The 16,879-nt window shown below is 45.7% G+C and overlaps 1 protein-coding gene across 12 annotated transcripts in view; it reads left to right on the forward strand.

Moving 5' to 3' along the window:
• The window catches only part of LOC115202248 (GRB2-associated-binding protein 1), a 69,471-nt gene that overhangs the window by 5,178 nt on the left and 47,414 nt on the right, over window positions 1-16,879 (forward strand). Inside the window, exon 1 of one of the 12 annotated variants that reach the window (XM_029766254.1) lies at window positions 8,174-8,380. The exons of the other annotated variants lie outside the window; for them this stretch is intronic. The gene's annotated coding sequence lies outside the window, so the exon portion shown is untranslated. Of the gene's footprint in view, window positions 1-8,173; window positions 8,381-16,879 lie in introns of those variants that run through there. 12 annotated transcript variants of the gene reach the window in all.

Consider the following 16,879-nt stretch of genomic DNA (forward strand, 5'->3'; position numbering starts at 1 on the left):
AGCTACAATAGTCATTTACAACATTAACAATGTCTACACTGTATTTCTGATCAATTTGATGTTATTTTAAAGGACGAAAAATTTGCTTTTATTTCAAAAACAAGGACATTTCTAATTAACCCTGAACTTTTGAAAGGTAGTATAGGTCTAACTCTGGCAAGGGTTCTGAATGTAAAGGTGACCTTACAGATACAGGATTGGGTATTTCGTGTGTGTGTGTGTGTGTGTGTGTGTGTGTGGAGGCGTTGACTGAGAGGAGGGGTCAGAGAGGTGGTTCTGTTGCTTTTTGTCAGGGAGACGGGTCATCTATAGACTGTGTAGGTTGATCTAAGTAGACCTTCTGTTTGTGTGCCCTCTCATTCTCCAGTGTTGACCCTTACTGTCTGAGCATTCAGCCTCTACTCTCCACAGTAGCTCCAGTCCAGACACGTAGCCCTGGCGGCTGCCGGGAGGTTAACCACTCTGGGCAAAGTTTGTCCCCGGCTGGCCAGCTCAGCCCCTGATTGGACGAGATCAAGGGTTAAACAGTTCAGCGGCCTGCCTGTGTCTGCAGCACCGCCCTGTTTACCGGCAGGCAGAGCACTGGCCCGCTCAAAGTGCACACTAAGGCCTTTTTTCTATTTTATGGGGAGTGGAGACATGTAGGCACACAGACAGCGTATATAGTGGGAGCGTAACCATGACAGTGCAGGGCCCCAGAGAAAGGGGTCTCTGTCACATGGCTAGGGGCCTTACTTTGGCATATAGACTTCATGGACCACAGGGTTGTGGGTGTTTTAGTGTGTTTATAGGTTTATCCATACACAGGATGGGTATTTTTTTCAATTTGATATACTATGGCCAAACTCAACTCTGGACCTCAAAGCCAGTTCTGCTGCTTTTTTTCATTGTTCCCCTCTAATCAGGTGCTGATTTAGACCTGGGACACCAGGCGGGTGTAATTCATTATCAGGTAGACGAGAGAACCAGCAGGCTCCGGACCTCGTAGAGTAGGCGTTGAATTTCCCTGCCCTATAGGATGTATTAATGTAAGGTCACCTTCAGAAGCGTTGCGTTCTCCTTTCTCGTCTTGGTGAGATGGTATGAGGAAACCTACCACAACCACTCCAGTCTGATTTAAAAAAAAAAAAAAAAAAAAAAAATTCCCAGCCGCAGAAATGTAAACGTTTGCTCTGAACATGCATCTCTGTTAGGTTTTCATTTCATTGACATTGCACTTTCCGTCTTTCTTTTTTACCAACTTCCTCTTTCGTTTCTCGCAATCTGTGAATTTATGGAGGTCCCGCTTGTAAAGCTTTCATCAGAGAGCCCTGCAGGTTGTGTGTCTCGACATCTGCTCTCTGTTTTCTACACTACCCAAGGAAATTAAAGGGGACAGAAGTTGGTTGTTACTTCGTCAGCTCCACTTAATGTGCGGAGACAGTTGAGGCCGGGAGGCAGCAGGGGGAATCTCTCTGTGTCCCCTCCCCCGTATGGTGACGTGGATCGCTCCTCTCCGCATAGGAAACTCAATTGGTTGGTCCCATCCAAAGCTTTCAGAGGGGTTATTCACGCTGTGCTTTTCCCATCCTTTCCCTCACAGGGCCTCAGTGTTTGAACAACACCACTCCGGAGACAGGCTGACACAACGAGCTGAGAGGGAAAATGTTGAACCCTAAAGGTCCCTGTTTTGAGTCTCTCTCTCACTGTCCCAAATGGCAGACTGTTCCCTATATAGTGCACTACTTATGGGCCCTGATCAAAAGTAGTGCACTATATAGGGAATATGGTGCCTTTGGGACAAATCCATAGGGTGATGGCAGTAGACTCACTGAGGACATCCTCTAGCCGGCTCAGAAAATATCCTTCCACTCCTGTAAATGTCTCTCCACCAGTTAGCAGCTTGATGGAGTCTGTCTCCTGACCTGAACCACTTACTGTATGTAGCTCGCTGCAGCGCCCTGTAAGCCATTACTCGTGCTCAAGCCTAATTTAACATTTTTGATTTGCGACCAACCACGGAGGAAATTCTGCAACTTCTGAACAAACGACAGAGCGGACGGATAGACAGACGGGACTCAGTGGAGTGGTCAAACGAAACAAAGGAATAGCTTTTTTGTTGAGTACAGGATTAAATCTGCTTAGCAAGTGGAACAGAGAAGCGCTTGTGTGGCGTTAGCGTAAGAGGCTATTCCTAGCCAGCAGCCAGCATACATTATTGTTTAGACCAGGGCTCTCAACTCTGTTCCTGGAGAGATACCCTCCTGTAGGTTTTCACTCTAACCACAGTTGTAACTAACCTGATTCAGTTTATCAACCAGCTAATTATTAGAATCAGGTGCGCTAGATTAGGGTTGGAGTGTGAACCTACAGGACAGTAGCTCTCCAGGAACAGATTTGGAGAGCCCATGTGTCCCAAACAGCACTATTCCCTATGTATTGCACTGCTTTTGACCAATAAGTAGTGTACTATATAGGGAACAGGGTCCCATTTGAGATGCAGAGTATGTCCTCGCTACCACGACAACGGAACAGTCCATTTTGAAAAGCAGCAGACTGTTGTTGTGTGGGAGCAGTCATGCCCAGAAAATAATGGATTGCATCGGCCATCAATTATTTAAATGTCCATTAGAAATATAAAGAAAAAAGAAAGGCATACAAAATTAATGCAGGGTGATATCTTGTTGACGCAGCAATTACAATGCCGTTACATATCACTTACACCCTGTTTATCCCTTTTTTCACTCGTTTCGAAAGACTGAAATTAAAGTTGAAATATTTTCCAAACAGATTAACTGCATCAGACCCATTCATTGTTTGTATTTGAACGATTCTCCCAAAACCAAAACGACCACCTGACTAGTGTTTATGTACCCAGAGCTCCACCAGTATCACCAGACGACCCAAGGCGCTTTTCGCTTGTCGAAGTTTTCATTTGCTTGTTTACGTAGCGGGGGCCGCTTGAAACCCAATCACGACATGATAAACAATGGGCATAACCACAATAACACAGCAGCCAATTAAAGCTAAGCCCTATGAATAAAGTTTTGGTTATTTTACAGGGGACACGCATGGGTGAAAACCTCCTCCGCCAGTGTTTTATAACATCAAGGAAGCCTGATTTAACATGACCTGTGCGGTCTGGAGAGGTAGCGTATTTGAGCGGCTTGTTTTTCACTCAGGTGTGTGTGTGGCAACGGGAGCGCTCGCTTTCGCCTGATTTGGTTTCATTGGTGTAGTTAGCAATTCAGTGATGAAAGCCATAGGTCTTTTTATAACAGACACTAGACAGTTAAAGTATGCACACTTTCTGCTTGATAGTCTGTCTGGGACTCAGGGACCAAGAAATAGGCCTGGAGTTGACCCACAGGCTTAGTGCTACAGCAGGTACGTGTAGCCGGTCAGACGAGGCACACTGTCTGACAGCGTGGACTGCAGTGATATCATAACAGGGATAAGATCTATTCAACTTCTAAGTTATTAAATATTTATAACTATTAAGTATACATTTATCTTTATTTCCTTGGGGTCTGACTTGTCCTATTGTTGTTGTGGAGTGGGAAAGGCCACCAGAAACGACCCCATCCTTCCCCATATGTAACAATGTCCTTGCGTCACTCACTACCACGGTGTGGACAGCCCTGGTGACCAGTTCTCTGTTTCTGTGGTTATTCTCGTCAACTGCGGCTGTGGTCATGTGGCGTTCTAGGCCCATGTCGTCTTTCCAAAGTCCGCCTGTTATAACTCCCAACGTGCTCCGCTGACAAACACTGCTAGTAATGCTACCACCACCCACCCCACTATTCTTCTCTCCCTCTCTCCTTACCGCTCCTCTTGGGGAAAATAGCAACTAGTTGGAAGTTAATCCCCCTTTTTAAACAACAAGCTTTTTGTCATGTTGCTTGGTGGCTGGGCTGCTGGCCTCACTTGGTGCACTCTGTAAACAGCTGTGTTCCTTTATTGCCTGGCTCTTGCTGTTTGTACTGTCATGGAGTCTATCTATCTCCCGCTGAATGTACAAAACATTACAAACACCTTCCTAATATTGAGTTGCACCCCCCCACCCACCCCCTTTTCCCCTCGACATCCTCAAGTCGTCAGGGCATGGACTAAAAGCTGTCAAGCCTTCCACAGGGATGCTGGCCCATGTTGACTCCAATGCTTCCCACAGTTGTCAAGTTGGCTGGATGTCCTTTGATGGTGGACCATTCTTGATACACACAGGAAACTGTTGTGTGAGAGACCCTACAGCATTGCAGTTCTTGACTCAAACCGGTGAGCCTGGCACCTACTACCACACCCTGTTGAAAGGCACTTAAATATTTTGTCTTGCCCATTCACCCTCTGAATGGCACACATACACAATCCATGTCTCAATTATCTCAATGCTTAAACATCCTTCTTTAACCTGTCTCCTCCCCTTCATCTACACTGGTTAAAGTGGATTTAACAAGTGACATCAATAAGGGATCATAGCTTTTACCTGGATTCATCTGGCCAGTCTGTCATGGAAACAGCAGGTGTCCATAATGTTTTGTACACCTAGTGTGTATACACACACACACACACACTCTTTGTGTGGAAACTCTCCTGTGGTTGTTGTAGAGCTCCACAGTCCCATGGCGTTATGGTTGAGTATGCCAACTCTAACACTATCCAGACCCAGTTCTTATGAAGCACAGAAGACACTTCTCCAGACTCTTGGCATGGCTGTTGTGCTCAAGACTGGATATGTTTAAATGCTAGCCTGTACCCAGGGCAGACAATTAAGCCAGATTTGGTCCTAAGTTATGCAATGCAGGCTACACAAATGCAACTTGCAGTATGATATAATGTGAACGTGTTCAGAGTTCAACTTTAGAAATTGTTATTTATTGTTCCACGTTAAGCCAGTCCAGTGACATCTGGCTGGAAAAATGGCTCGCTGTAAAGATATTGCCTGGCTACCCAAACGCTACGCCACGACCACGGATGCTAGTTTCTTCTCTGCAATTTATCTGAGTACCTACTACTTCCCCGACGCAAACATTCTAACCGTTCTGATTGGTCTCAGAAACCGATAGGTTGGGCCGGAACACTCGTGGATAAATTGCCGTTTTTATTTTTTTTACATTTGCCATTGGCTTTGATACTCCGATTGGTTAGAGATGATCCAATTGCTGATTACTTTGTTCTGTACAACAACACTTATTTTGACGTTGCCATCGTTGAAGTAGTTTGTGGCGGTCTCAGACTGAATTATGTAGCAAACAGAGCAGCGGAAGAATTCAGTTGGAGTCATCGGGCTAGTAAAAATAGACCTTATGACAGAGAGAGAGGCTATTTCCAGACCCAACTTTGAGTCCTACTGCTGCTCCAGAGAGAGGGGGCTGTTGCAGGGACCCAGGAGCACACAGATGTCCAAAGATGGTCCCTTTGCTTTGGCCTCTCAGGCAGAGCTGGCTTCCCCTTCCAGCAGCTCACGGGACCAGACCATAGAAATACAAATATGACCTGCAGGCCATCCACCCATCACAGAACATTGACTTGAATGGGAATTCTTTTTCTAGTGATCCTGTTTCTATTCCAGACCACTGGATTGTTTGTGCAGTCATGGGAACAAGTCTCTAAAGCTGAGAGTGTGTATGGAGCCTGTGTATAAGCACATGTGAAATCGTCCTGGAAGGAGTTCAGGACCAGTTCCGAGGCGAAGTGAGCAAGGTGTGTGTGCATGTGTTTGCTGTGTGCATTTTGGGATATTCCAGAATGTCAATCAATAACCCCCTCCACCTCCTCATAGGTCATCGGTAAGGAGAGAGTGGGAGGGAGAGAAAGGAAGGAAAATAAAAGATGCACTGAGCTAGCCTCAAACCCACACCATTAGCCAGCCTCGGTCAGCCTACTCTCTGTCCCTCTCCCTGCTCAGGGCTCCTCTTGGCAGGCTGTGGCAGTAGGAATGTGAGCCTCTTCTGTGCTTCTGCTGTGTTCAGTGAGGGCTGGCCTCTGGCTGATTTGTTGTTTCTGCTGAGCGCAGCACTGAGTCTGATGGGGGGGAAAAAGGCGCAGCTCCCTGGCGCCCCAGCACGGCATGGCGGCCGCTTCCTGTGTGCGGTGCTGATGGCTACCAGATGTCTGGAGGGAGAGAGGGAAGAGAGAATAGTGGTCTATCACGCTGGTGTCTAGTGTTTTTCATTCTGTTTCACTTTTGTGCTACCTCTTTCTTCTCGGTCACTCTCTCTCGGTCACTCTGACAACTCCTCTCTGGGTCGCTCTGTCACTCTGACAACTCCTCTCTGGGTCGCTCTGTCACTCTGACAACTCCTCTCTCTGGGTCGCTCTGTCACTCTGACAACTCCTCTCTCTGGGTCGCTCTGTCACTCTGACAACTCCTCTCTCTGGGTCGCTCTGTCACTCTGACAACTCCTCTCTCTGGGTCGCTCTGTCACTCTGACAACTCCTCTCTCTGGGTCGCTCTGTCACTCTGACAACTCCTCTCTCTGGGTCGCTCTGTCACTCTGACAACTCCTCTCTCTGGGTCGCTCTGTCACTCTGACAACTCCTCTCTCTGGGTCACTCTGACAACTCCTCTCTCTGGGTCGCTCTGACAACTCCTCTCTCTGGGTCGCTCTGACAACTCCTCTCTCTGGGTCGCGCTCTGTCACTCTGACAACTCCTCTCTCTGGGTCACTCTGACAACTCCTCTCTCTGGGTCACTCTGACAACTCCTCTCTCTGGGTCGCTCTGACAACTCCTCTCTCTGGGTCGCGCTCTGTCGCTCTGACAACTCCTCTCTCTGGGTCGCGCTCTGTCACTCTGACAACTCCTCTCTCTGGGTCGCGCTCTCTGGGTCGCGCTCTCTGGGTCGCGCTCTCTGGGTCGCGCTCTCTGGGTCGCGCTCTCTGGGTCGCGCTCTCTGGGTCGCGCTCTCTGGGTCGCGCTCTCTGGGTCGCGCTCTCTGGGTCGCGCTCTCTGGGTCGCGCTCTCTGGGTCGCGCTCTCTGGGTCGCGCTCTCTGGGTCGCGCTCTCTGGGTCGCGCTCTCTGGGTCGCGCTCTCTGGGTCGCGCTCTCTGGGTCGCTCTGTCTCCTCTTTCTCTGGCTCTAACCTAATCCCACAGTTTCTGGGTGTGTATCAGGGTGTGAGCTGCTGCTGTGGGCTGTTTAACCCAGTAGAGGTTGTTAACTCTGCCTGTCTGTCTCAGTGCTGCTCTTAGTCAGCTTATAGTTGAGCCTCTTCCCAGATCCACTTTCATAGAAAAGACATGCTTCATTAGAAACTACCATTAAATCATCTTCCCTACTCCTGCATGCCTTGGACACGTCCCAAATGGCACCCTATTACTTATCTAGTGCACTACTTTTTGACTAGGGCCCATAGGGCTCATGTCAAAAGTAGTGCACTATGTAGGGTGCCATTCTGGGACGCAGACATGAACTAGATGAGCATAACTGGGCCATAAAGCCTGTAATGCTACTTTTTAATATCCAGACCTCATACATTTTACAGCCGCTGTAATTCATGGTCGTTGAGAGAAAATGGTGTGCCCTTCACATTTCAGTGTTTAATGACTTTACTGTTTGATCTAGTTTGACTCTTTATCAATCCATGTGAGTGGTCTACTGTTGAGAGTCGACCACAAGGGACCGTGTGTAAGTGCACCTGTGCTTCTGCAGGGCCTTCATACAGCCTCTAGACCCACTGCTGCTGTGGCCTAGCCCCTCTTTGTGTGGCCCAATCTCCCCTCTTGAGGATTCCTGTGTGTGTTTGTGCGACGGGGGGAGGAGGCACCCTGGAGACAAGCTGTGAAATGCCCGCCGCCGCCCCGTGTAATTTCTCGGGTTACTGCGAGTCAGCCAGGCCCATACGGACAGACATACACTCCTCCCTACCTCTATCGCACTCTTTCTCTATTTTTCGCTTTTCATCTTGTTCTTTCTCTCTTTTTAAAATCATGATCTAAATGAGTTCATACCAGAGAAAAAGAGATGTGTGTCTAGTCAAGAGGTAGAGGGGGAGAGGGGCAGGCCAGTCCTTTCTTAGCCTGTCCCCAGTGAGTGTCCTGCGGCCAGCCTGATTGCATTATAGAGCTCTGCTCTGGTGCTGCTCTATATCTCTGGCCTGGCTACCAGCCAGAGGAAGGGGGGTGAGACACACACACACACACCTCCCAGTGAAGACCCTGTTGTGAGAGTGGGCTCTGATTGGTGGCTGAGAGACGGTGAACTCCCACCTTCTCTCTCAGTATTCCCGTGAACTCTCCCAACGTTATTTCCGTATATCTCTCGGGTACGTCTCAGAACCCTGTGGAATAGCTTGAGGGCTCGACCCGTCGACATTTTGTAATGCCGACTTCGTCTCTCGCTCTGATATACCAATGGCATTTGGCTAGGCGACTGGACTGGTCGATCAGGCATTGAATTCCAGGTCAGTACTACTATGCAGAATGTAAGCATTTTTGTTTGATTTATTGTTGAGGGAATTCTATTGAGTTAACTACTGCATATCTGGACATTTTGGGGATTTCCAACTATAGACCCTGGCTTTCTGGTTCCCAGGTGGACTGACAGGCTGCAGGTGTTCACACAACTCAAGACACCAGCCGTTGGAGCTTAGCTCTTTACTGCTCCTTCAACACACCAACTCAGCTTCCCCTATTCAGAAACCGTACAGCCTATTCAGAAACCGTACAGCCTATTCAGAAACCGTACAGCCTATTCAGAAACCGTACAGCCTGTGACGGAGTCTCTAAGTGTTGGGTCAGTGAAAGTAATGTGGTTTTGGTTCTCAAAACGATCATCCCAAAAACAAAAGATCCTTCCTCCATAGTTGATTCGTAAAGTAATGGACAACATTCTAGTAAGTATTCTGACATGCTGGTTGTCTGGAAGGGATTTGTTGTTTACAGTAGATACGCCTCAGCCAAATACTGCTCTTTCAACTAGAACTTATCGATCAACAGGCCATTAAGTTGATCAGTGTTATGCCCATAGATGTGGTTATGTGGGGCTCCCAAGTGGCGCGGAGGTCTAAGGCACTGCATCTCCGTGCAAGAGCCGTCACTGCAGTCCCTGGTTCGAATCCAGGCTGCATCACATCCGGCCGTGACTGGGAGTCCCATCGGGCGGCTTACAATTGGCCCAGCGTCGTCTGGGTTTGGCTGGGGTAGGCCGTCATTGTAAATAAGAATTTGTTCTTAACTTACTTGCCTAGTTAAATATAGGTTAAGAAAAGTCAAAGGTCTGGCATTGTGTCATGCATTCATTGTCATACTTCCTTAACATTGTCTTGGTCTGTTTTGCGTGTTCAGCTCCACTATGCCAGTGTGTGGTTTGGACCACTACTCTGCCATTTGGCTTGTCGAGTTGTTCGCTCAGTCATTCTCTTGTGTGTACAGACCAGACACAGACACGCACTCTCAGGCCAAGACAGACCACGGCAGAACTAAGAGGGGAATTGTCTGGGCCGCTGGTCTTCCCCTCAGCCTGGCTGCTCGCTCTCTGCAGCCAAGAAACACTGATCATGTGAACGGCCCTGCCCTGCCAATGGAATGTGTTGAATTCCTAAAGATGCAGTTTTGACAAACACGTGATTTTGGGGGGGGCTGCCGTACATGTTTTGATCCTCAACCTTTGTACAGATGTTATTGTTGAGAACCAACTTGAATATCAGGCAAAGAGGAGATGTAGAAGGGGAGGGAAGTCTCTGCCACCTACCTCCACCATGCCTGCTCCCCCACGTTAAGTAGACAAACGCTGTTGAACAGCACAGCTAGAAATGTCATGAGTAGAACCTACAGTATTCCTCCTAACATGAGAGAGCATGTTTGTTCCCCAAAATATATTTATATCTGAGCCTTCCGCATTGTTGTGCCCTGTACTGCTATAGTCAGATGACCCAGTCCGAGCCCTTATCTCCAGTCCCCCATCAGTTCTCACGGCTGATCGGTTGCCAGTTCCACTAACAACAATCCCCCTAACTGAATACTATCCTGCATAAATTGAATAGGCTACTGTATAGCAACAAGGGCAATTAACTACATAAATATGGGAATCGCTCTTAGTGGCGGTTCCGTTAGATAAGCAATTAACGTGTGTGTGTGTGCGCGTGCGTCTGGAAGTAACAGTAGTCCTCTGTCATTGCAGGCCTATTAGGAAGAAAGGACACTATTCAAACTCAAATCATCTAATCCTTCAACCAATCAATAACTCAATAAACCTACAAATCAACGAGTCAATTCTATCAGGTTATTGGGTTAACAAGCTAATAGGGGTCAACCTACTGTATGACTGACTAAATCACATGGTGTATATAGTGGTACACTTCTCCCTGCAGTCTGTCTATCCCATATAAGGAATTCTAAACTAGAATTCTAAACTAATCTGAAACATGAATTACTGTTGCATAATTTATTATTTAGGAAAACAAATTGCTCTTGTTTTCTGTAATACAATTGGAGTACAACCCATCTTATTTGATGACGGAGGCCTACACCACAAATGGACTCTTTCGCGTAGTTGAAGTATTCTCCCATACATATACAATAGCTTACTGTATTTCTGTGTTTTCCTTACAAACATGCAACAAGTGAACACATGGACTCCACCTCTGTTCAGTTGTCAGTTAGATAGAAGCCAGTGGGTGTTGTGTTCTCCATTGGGCTAATCAGTGTTTGACTTGGGCAGGAGCTCACCGGAGCTGAATACCGACACGTCAGATTTTCTACTGCTTGAACTCCTGTTCCTCTTATAGAACATTAGCTCAAAAGTATTGTGGAGCTCCTGCACTTAAATATAAACAGTACCGGCCCCCAAAATAAGTACCGGAACCCATTTCAGTCCAAGTCGAGCACTGGGGATAATAGCTATTGAGCTTTGGTTTCTGTTGCTCCATCCCTCTACCACAAACCAACATCTATACAGCTCCACCAGCCAATAGCGAAAGTGCATGAAGATGGCGGCCATCATGTACTTGCCACAAGTCACATAAGTTGCATGGACTCACTCTGTGTGCAATACTAGTGTTTAATGTGATTTTTGAATGACTACCTCACCTCTATACTCCACATATACAATTATCTGTAAGATCAAATTTTATTTGTCATATGTGTCGGATGCAACAGGTGTAGTGTGAAATGCTTACTTACAAGTGCTTAACCAACAATGCAGTTCAAGAAATAGAGTTAAGAAAATATTTACTAAATAAACTAAAGTAACACAATAAAATAACAATACCGCGCTATATATAGGTGGTACCGATGCGGGGGGTACAGGTTAGGTAATTTGTACATGTAGGTAGGGGTAAAGTGACAATGCATAGATAACAAACGGTGAGTGACACCAGTGTAAAAACAAAGAGGGGGTGGGGGGGTGTCAATGTAAATAGTCCGGGTGGCAATTGGATGAATTGTTCAGCAGTCTTATGGTTTGGGGGTAGAAACTGTTAAAGAGCCTTTTGTACCTAGACTTGGTGATCCGTTACCGCTTGCTGTGTGGTAGCAGAGAGAACAGTCAATGACTTGGGTGACTGGAGCCTTTGACATTTTTTTTGGGCCTTCTTCTGACACCGCCTAGTATTTACAGTTGAAGTAGGAAGTTTGCATACACTTAGGTTGGACTCATTAACTCGTTTTTCAACCACTCCACAAATTCCTTGTTAACAAACTATAGTTTTGGCAAGTCGGTTAGGACATCTACTTTGTGCATGATAGGTAATTTTCCAACAATTGTTTAGACATATTATTTCACTTATAATTCACTATCACAATAAGTTTACATACAATAAGTTGACTGTGCCTTTAAACAGCTTGGAAAATGCCAGAAAATGATGTCAAGCTTTAGAAGCATCTGATAGGCTAAATGACATCATTTGAGTCAATTGGAGGTTTACCTGTGGATCTATTTCAAGGCCTACCTTCAAACTCAGTGCCTCTTCGCTTGACATCATGGGAAAATCAAAAGAAATCAGCCAAGACCTCCACAAGTCTGGTTCATCCTTGGGAGCAATTTCCAAACGCCTCAAGGTACCATGTTCATCTGTACAAACAATAGTACGCAAGTATAAACACCATGGGACCACGCAGCCGTCATACCGCTCAGGGAGGAGATGCGTTGTGTCTCCTAGAGATGTTGGGGGGCAGGGTAGCCTAGTGGTTAGAGCGTTGGACTAGTAACCGTAGGACTAGTAACCGAAAGGTTGCAAGTTCGAATCCCCGAGTTGACAAGGTACAAATCTGTCGTTCTGCCCCTGAACAAGGCAGTTAACCCAGTGTTCCTAGGCCGTCATTGAAAATAAGAATTTGTTCTGACTTGCCTAGTTAAATAAAGGTAAAATAAAAAAACGTACTTTGGTGCAAAAAGTTCAAATCAATCCCAGAACAACAGCAAGGACCTTGTAAATATGCTGGAGGAAACAGTAAAATTAGACCGATATCGACATGACCTGAAAGGCCGCTCAGCAAGGAAGAAGCCACTGCTCCAAAACCGCCATTAAAAAAAGCTAGATCACGGTTTGCGACTGCACATGGGGACAAAGATCATACTTTTTGGAGAAATGTCCTCTGGTCTGATGAAACAAAAATAGAACTGTTTGGCCATAATGACCATCGTTATGTTTGTAGGAAAAAGGGGGAATCTTGCAAGCCGAAGAACATCATCCCAACCGTGAAGCACGGGGGTGGCAGCATCATGTTGTGGGGGTGCTTTGCTGCAGGAGAGACTGGTGCACTTCACAAAATAGATGGCTTCATGAAGAAGGAAAATTGTGGATATATTGAAGCAATATCTCAAGACATCAGTCAGGAAGTTAAAGCTTGGTTGCAAATGGGTCTTGCAAATAGACAATGACCCCAAGCATACTTCCAAAGTTGTGGCAAAATGGCTTAAGGACAGCAGAGTCAAGGTATTGAAGTGGCCATCACAAAGCCCTGATCTCAATCCTATAGAAAATTTGTAGGGCAGAACTGAAAAAGCATGTGCGAGCAAGGAGGCCTACAAACCTGACTCAGTTACACCAGCTCTGTCAGGAGGAATGGGCCAAAATTCACCCAACTTATTGTGGGAAGCTTGTGGAAGGCTACCTGAAATATTTGACCCAAGTTAAACAATTTAAAGGCAATGCTACCAAATTCTAATTGAGTGTATGTAAACTTCTGACCCACTGGGAATGTGATGAAAGAAATAAAATATGAAATAAGTCATTCATTCTCTCTACTATTAATCTAGACTTTTCACATTAAAATAAAGTGGTGATTCGAACTGACCTAAGAGATTTTTACTAGGATTAAATGTCAGGAATTGTGAAACACCTTAGCTAAATACATTTAAACTCAGTTTATGTAAACTTCCGACTTCAACTGTAGGTCCTGAATGGCAGGATGCTTGGCCACAGTGATGTACTGGGCCATACGCACTACCTGCTGAGCAGTTGCGATACCAGGCAGTGATGCAACTGGTCAGATGCACTTGATGGTGCAGCTGTAGAACATTTTGAGGATCTGGTGACCCATGCCAAATCTTTTCAGTCTCCTGAGGGGGAAAAGGTGTTGTTGTGCCCTCTTCACGACTGTCTTGGTGTGTTTGGACTTGGGTTGCAAAGGGTCGGAAACTTGCCAGTAAATGTTCCATGGGAAGTTAAGCCCTGGAATTTTGCTTAAATTCACCAAAAAAGTTAGCTTATAATTGAACCTTTTTTGTGGGACACACAAGGCAATTCTAGGTCTTGTGGCATATTTTGGTTAAACTATCCCCAATTCAATGGAATTGCAACCCTCAGCATGTATAGTGCATTCTTCCATCACATGTGCAGTGCACTCTTTCATCACATGTACAGGTGATTCTCAAGATCTTGCACACTAATGAGATGCTATTGAGCCCACGCTACATGCTTTCTGGTAAGTTTTGATTACGATACTGGGTGGGGTGAATATATTATATGACTTTTTTTTTGTTATTAACTAGTAAATAGTAGCCTACAGCAAAGTGTGTTTAAATCATTTCATACTTAACAATTTCTTCTAGTTAGTTTTTGCTACCATGTGGGTTTTAGCTTGCTTGAGCCTGCTAACTGAGGAGTGTTAATTCACCTGTGTCCATACATTGTTTGATCTAACTGCTTAACTATTTATCTGTATGTGGAATTGTATTTTTTTATTTTTTTTATTCATTTTTGTCTAATCTTTACAGGAAAATGCCTCGGACTATCTGATGTATGGAGACATTTCACTGCAGCTAATGTAGAAGGAAAAGCGGTGTACATTTGCAAATACTGTGCCAAATCATATGTGAAGAATGCAACAAAGATGCAGAATCATCTGGCCAAGTGCATAAAGTTCCCTCAGCGCTCACAACAAGCAACCTCTGACAAAAGTCCCTCTACTTCTATTCGAGTTGAACATGATGAATCAGACCTTACCTTATCGATAGCAACAGCTCATGGTCCTCCTTGAATCAGAAGTTTTTTTGACTCAATGGAGGAACCTAGTCAGAGAAATGCTGATGAATGTCTTGCTCGAGCTGTGTATGCAACTGGTTCACCTCTGATGCTCACAGGCAATGTGTATTGGAAGAGATTTCTGAATGTTCTTCGCCCAGCATACACCCCTCCAACCAGACATGCTTTTTCTACTCATTTGCTGGATGCAGAGTCCAGGTGAAGGTCAAGCAAATCATAGAGAAAGCAGACCGTATTGCAATCATCTCTGATGGGTGGTCGAATGTTCGTAGGCAAGGAATAATTAACTATGTCATGTCCACCCCTCAACCAGTTTTCTACAAGAGCACAGAGAAGGGACAACTCACACACCGGTCTCTACATTGCAGATGAGCTGAAGGCAGTCATCAATGACCTTGGAACACAGAAGGTATTTGCACTGGTGACAGACAATGCTGCAAACACGAAGGCTGCTTGGTCTGAAGTGGAGGAGTGCTACCCTCACATCACACCAATTGGCTGTGCTGCTCATGCATTGAATCTGCTCCTCAAGGACATCATGGAACTGAAAACAATGGATACACTACAGGAGAGCCAAGGAAATTGTTAGGTATGTGAAGGGTCATCAAGTTATAGCAGCAATCTACCTCACCAAGCAAAGTGAGAAGAATAAGAGCACCACATTGAAGCTGCCCAGCAACACTCGTTGGGGTGGTGTTGTCATCATGTTTGACAGTCTCCTGGAGGAGGAGGCTCTCCAAGAAATGGCCATTTCAGTCTGTTGATATGGACAGCCCCATCAGGATCCTCTTGGATCAGGATCTCCTCTTGGATCAGGATCTCCTCTTGGATCAGGAAGATCTCCTCTTGGATCAGGAAGATCTCCTCTTGGATCAGGAAGATCTCCTCTTGGATCAGGAAGATCTCCTCTTGGATCAGGAAGATCTCCTCTTGGATCAGGAAGATCTCCTCTTGGATCAGGAAGATCTCCTCTTGGATCAGGAAGATCTCCTCTTGGATCAGGAAGATCTCCTCCTGGGAGAAAGTGTTAAGCAGCCTGAAACCTATAGCAGCTGCCATTGCATGGATTGAGAGAGACAATGCCATCCTGTCTGATGTTCAGACTTCTTGCCGATATAAGAGAATAAATCTGTACTGCCCTGCCCACTTCACTGTTGCTCCAAGCAGAGGAAACTGCAGTTCTGAAATGCATCAAAAAGCGTGAAGACCTCTGCATGAAGCCCATACACACCACAGTGTACATGTTGGACCTCAAATATGCTGGCAAGCGCATCCTGTCTGGTGCAGAGATCAACAAGGCCTATAGTGTCATCACCACTGTGTTTTGCCACCTTGGCCTGGATGAGGGCAAGGTTCTTGGCAGTCTGGCGAAGTACACTTTCAAGCAAGGGCTTTGGGATGGAGATGAGAGATGCTGGCACACATGCCATATTTCATCAGCCACCTGGTGGAAGGGACTTTATGGATCTGTGGCTCTATCCCCTGTTGCCTCCATTCTCCAAATTCCACCAACATAAGCCACCTCAGAGCACAACTGGTCCTTGTTTATGAACACGCACGCAACAGGCTGACCAATACAAGAGTTGAAAAATTGGTGGCCATCCGGGCAAATCTGAGGCTTTTTGAGCCTGACAACGAGCCATCCTCAACAAGGTTGGAGAGTGACAGTGAGGATAAGGCCTCAGTCTGATGTTCAAGAGCTGGACATTGAGGTTGTCCAGGGAGAAGACATTGAAGCCTGAGAGGAAGACAAGCAAGGCTTTAGTCTAGAAACTATCATTTTACAGATGTATGTTGAAAATGTTTTCGAGAGATGCGATGGATTATTGGGATCATTCAATATTCCATTTTTGTTGTTCAGTGAAATCATCCCATGTGAAGAGTCAACTCATTTAATTAAAGCTCAATTTGTAATTAAATTTGTTTTTTTAACATTTCTATTGGAAGGATTTAATCATTTTCATTTGTCTACTTATGATAAGGTTAGTTTGTTTCTGTCTCCATATGATATGGTAAATATATCCAATGCAGAAAACATCTACATTTAAATGGTATTAATTTGCATATTTCTGTAAATTCCCATGGAAGGTTTCCAACTTTTGAATATTCCCCAAAATATGCAACTCTAGTTTGGACCATGATAGTTTGTTGATGTGGACACCAAGGAACTTGAAACTCTTGAACCCACTACCGCCCCGTCAATGTGAATCGGGGCGTGTTCGGTCCTCCTTTTCCTGTAGTCCACGATCATCTCCTTTGTCTTGATCACGTTGAGGGAGAGGTTGTTGTCCTGTCACCACACTGCCAGGTCTTTGACCTCCCTAAAGATACAGGCATCCTTCTTAACTTAGTTGCCGGAGAGGAAGGAAACTACTCAGGGATTTCACAATGAGGCCGATGGGGACTTTTAAAACAGAGTTTAATGGCTGTGATAGGAGAAAACTGAGGATTGTAGTTACTCCACAATACTAACCT

Source organism: Salmo trutta, chromosome 11 (genome assembly GCF_901001165.1).
Source record: "Salmo trutta chromosome 11, fSalTru1.1, whole genome shotgun sequence".
In the NCBI taxonomy this organism is placed as follows: Eukaryota; Metazoa; Chordata; class Actinopteri; order Salmoniformes; family Salmonidae; genus Salmo; species Salmo trutta.